This window comes from Chiloscyllium plagiosum, chromosome 6, assembly GCF_004010195.1.
Source record: "Chiloscyllium plagiosum isolate BGI_BamShark_2017 chromosome 6, ASM401019v2, whole genome shotgun sequence".
Lineage (NCBI taxonomy): Eukaryota > Metazoa > Chordata > Chondrichthyes > Orectolobiformes > Hemiscylliidae > Chiloscyllium > Chiloscyllium plagiosum.
Genome location: NC_057715.1, coordinates 53333869 through 53338282, shown reverse-complemented (window position 1 = coordinate 53338282; position 4414 = coordinate 53333869). Strand labels below are relative to the sequence as shown.

The 4414-nt window shown below is 41.3% G+C and overlaps 1 protein-coding gene across 3 annotated transcripts in view; it reads left to right on the top strand.

Moving 5' to 3' along the window:
- naalad2 (N-acetylated alpha-linked acidic dipeptidase 2) overlaps positions 1-4414 on the top strand; it is a 186077-nt gene that overhangs the window by 84683 nt on the left and 96980 nt on the right. The window lies entirely within an intron of this gene.

The following is a 4414-nucleotide window of genomic DNA, read 5'->3' as shown; positions in this document are numbered from 1 at the left end:
ATCCCTCCAGTCCGGCACCGCCTTCCTGACCTGCAGTCTTCTTCTTGACCTCTCCGCCTCCGACCTATCACCCTCACCTTGACCTCTTTCCACCTATCACATTTCCAACGCCCCTCCTCCAAGTCCCTCCTCCCTACCTTTTATCTTCTCCTGCGGAACACTCTCTGCTCATTCCTGAAGAAGGGCCTGTGCCCGAAATGTCGAATCTCCTGTTCCCTGGATGCTGCCTGACCTGCTGTGCTGTTCCAGCAATAAAGTTTCAACTTTGATCTCCAGCATCTGCAGACCTCACTTTCTCCTCGACACCAAATCTCAGATTGGTATACATCCTAATAATACTGATATTCTCAATATGAAGATATTTAAAACACACCCCAAAGCCAATTTGTGATCTTGAATCGTAAATGTAAATATGTAGTACAATTGGTATCTATATTCTACTAGAAGTGGTTACTGCTGTCAGGATTCTGAAGGTAGTGAACTAGTAGATAAAAGGTCTAGACAAAGATAAAGTTGCCTTAGTCTCAGAGGATTATTCTTTCATAGAGAGAGGTGACTGGTGATAAATTTAATCTGAGGATCACCATGCCTCAGGTGAGTGACAAGGTTCAGAAGGACAGTGACTTCAACTGGTGTGATATTTGAATCCATTTGGCTGGTGTCATTATGTACTGCAAACCACCTCCAGCCAACTGAACTAACTTACTCCTGATACCACTGAGAATGTAATATTGATGTAAATTGAAACAATGGGTAATTACCTAATGTGATGTGTCAGCACCAAATAAAAATACTGGTTATTGCTATGATTTATATCTGCAACTAAGTAGTAATTGAAGGGTCCAAAATATAGATTTATTCTTTTCCCTTGCCCCTTCCTTAATTCACCACCTACCCATTCTTGATACAGTTCTTTCTGCTTAGTCGTCACCCTTTCTGCCTTTCTCCTCGCTCACCCACTCTTTGTCCCTACTCATCCTTCTTTCGAACTTTATGCTCTTCTCTCAAATATTTGTAGTTCTTTGAAAGAAACTTCATTAGGTTGATGCAGAATATGAATTTGTCTGTTTAATTAGCAGAATTAATAAAGTATGGATTTTATCAAAATCCCATTAACTTCTGAGATTATTGCTAATCAAACCTCAAGATTTAAATAACCTACTAATAGTTTGCCTTCAGATAGTTCAGCATTTAGTAATTCGATGTGATTCCATCAATCTGAAGCTACTTAACCTTGGGGTGGTATAACTAATTCCAGCTCTGTATCACCATACCAAAGATAATCAATTAATTTATCTAAAATCACCTTAGGATTGCCTTTCTGTGATTTGATACTGAACCCAATGAAGTCACAGTCAGAGCATCTGCAACATTTCTGGCTACTGATCCAACTTCAAAGGGTTAATCCTGAATGCATCCAAAGGTTTAACCAAAGTTTCCAGCTCTCCTTCATCTGCATGCTGCAATTTGGAGACATTATTCTCACTCAGTAACTCCGTAGTCAACCCTTTATTTAACATTATATATATTCCACAAATTTCTCCAGTAAAACATTGAGTGGACTTGAAACATTGTGATAGATGTTCTATGGAGGCAGCAATTCCTGACAATCTAGAAGGTTGCACAATAAAAAAGAGCAAATCTAACTTAACCTAGCCAGTTATCATCCCACTAGTCTTCTCTCAATCAGGAATATGATGGATGGGATCGCCAGCAATTCTATCAAGCCGCACATGCTAAGCATGAATTTGCTCATTGACGCTCAGTTTTCCACAGCCATTCAGCTCCTGCCCTCAATACAGCCTTGGTTCAATCAGAGACCAAACAGCTGACCTCCAGAGGCCAGGTGAGATTGACTGCCCTTGACATCAAGGCTGCATTTACCGAGAGTGGTACCAAGCAGCCCAACAAAACTGGAGTCAGTGGGACAACAGGAATCAACTCTCTACTGGTTGAAGTCATACTGGTACAATAAAATTGGTTATAGTTGTTGGTCCATTTCTTCAGCTTTAAGTCATTTCTGCAGGAATTTCTCAGAGTAGTATCCTCGGCCCAGTCATCTCTAAATGCTTCATCAATGACCTTCCCTTCATCATGAGATCTGAAGTGTAGAAATTTGCTAGTGATTGCATGTGCAGTACCATTCATTGTGATACTGAAGTAGTCCATGTCCAAATGCAGCAACACCTGGACAATATCCAGGTTTGGGCTCACGAATGGCAAATCGCATTCATGCCATATAAATGACAGGCAGTGACCACCTCTAGCAAGAGAGAATCTAGCCTCACCCCTCAACATTCAATGGCATTATCATTGACCAGAAACTGAACTGGACTATCTGTATAAATACAGAGGCTGTGAGAGTCAGTCAGAGACTAAGAATCCTGCAGTGAGAAACTCACCAAAAGTCACCATTGACAAGGATAAGTCAAACTCCAACAATGCTCAAGAAACTTGACATAGCTCTGTGGATTGACATCACACCTACAAATATTCAATCCCTTCACACTAATTCTTAGTAACAGTGGTGTATGTAATCTACAAGATGCATGACAGAAATTCACCAAGGCTCATTAGACAGCACTTCCCAAACTCACAACCAGTGCCCACGAGAAAAATGAGAGCAGTGAGTAGATAAAAACATCATTACCTTCACATTCCCCTCTAAGGCATTCACTTTACTGATTTTGCCATTCTTCAGTGTCACAGAGTAAAAATGCTGCAAATCCTTTCTTAAGGAGCACTAGATTAGATTAGATTACTTAAAGTGTGGAAACAGGCCCTTCGGCCCAACAAGTCCACACCGCCCCTCCAAAGCGCAACCCACCCATACCCCTACATTTACCCTTTACCTAACATTATGGACAATTTAGCATGGCCAATTCACCTGACCTGCACATCTTTGGACTGTGGGAGGAAACCGGAGCACCCGGAGGAAACCCACACAGACACGGGGAGAACGTGCAAACTCCACACAGTCAGTCGCCTGAGGCGGGAATTGAACCCGGGTTTCTGGCGCTGTGAGGCAGCAGTGCTAACCACTGTGCCACCGTGCAGCCCACTAGAGGTGTATCTACACCAAATTGAGTGAATGGTTCAAAAAGGTCTTTTCAAGGGCACCTGAGGCAATAGGTGCTGGCCCAAGTCTTCTGTTTTTTTGGTTAATACATATGCCCCTTTCTTGAATCAAATGCCCTTCCTAATTCCCCTCATTAGTTATAGTCACGTTTTCATTTTAATTTTGTTCCAAACAGAAATGAACAATTATTGTGTTTCTCCAAGCAGTCCTTAAGTGTTTGCAATTCCTATCTATCATCATTCCCTTTCGTTAATGTTCCCCAATGTAAATAATTGTGGCCCCAGTATAGATCCTAATGGTAATCGCCTTGTTACAAGTTGTCATTCCGAAAATGTCCTCCTATCCTAATTCTCTGTCTCCTATTGTTAGCCAATCCTCTATCCATGTTAATATGTTACTGTCAACACAACAGGCTATTTCTTATTAAGTAGTCTTATGTGCAGTATGTCATTGAATGTCTTTTGAGAATCTAAATATATTATAAATATTGGTTCAGTTTTATCTACCTTGCTTCATACCACTTCAATGAAATCAAATACGTTTGTCAGGCATGATTTGATCTTCATGAAGCCACTTCTCATTGTTATATTGTATATTTCTAAATGCACTGCTATTACATCCTTTATAATAGACTCAACATTTTCCCAATGACACATATTCAGCTAAGTGGCATATAGTTATCTGTTTTTGTCTCCCTCCCCATTTTGAATAGGGTCATATATTGGCAGTTTTCCAATCCTCTGAGAGTTTTCCAGAATTTAAGGATGCTTTGTATATTACTATCAGTGCTCCTATTTTCTCTATAGCTACTTTTATTTTCATATAGAGTCATAGAGATGTACAGCATGGAAACAGACCCTTCGGTCAAACCCGTCCATGCCGACCAGATATCCTAACCCAATCTAGTCCCTCCTGCCAGCACCTGGCCCATATCCCTCCAAACCCTTCCTATTCATATACCCATCCAAATGCCTCTTAAATGTTGCAATTGTACCAGCCTCCACCACATCCTCTGGCAGCTCATTCCATACACGTACCACCCTCTGCGTGAAAAAGTTGCCCCTTAGGTCTCTTTTATATCTTTCCCCTCTCACTCTAAACCTATGCACTCTAGTTCTGGACTCCCCGACCCCAGGGAAAAGACTTTGTCTATTTATCTTATCTATTCCCCTCATAATTTTGTAAATCTTTATAACGTCACCCCTCAGCCTCTGACGTTCCAGGGAAAACAGTCCCAGCCTGTTCAGCCTCTCCCTATAGCTCAGACCCTCCAATCCTGGCAGCATCCTTGTAAATCTTTTCTGAACCCTTTCAAGTTTCACAACATCTTTCCGA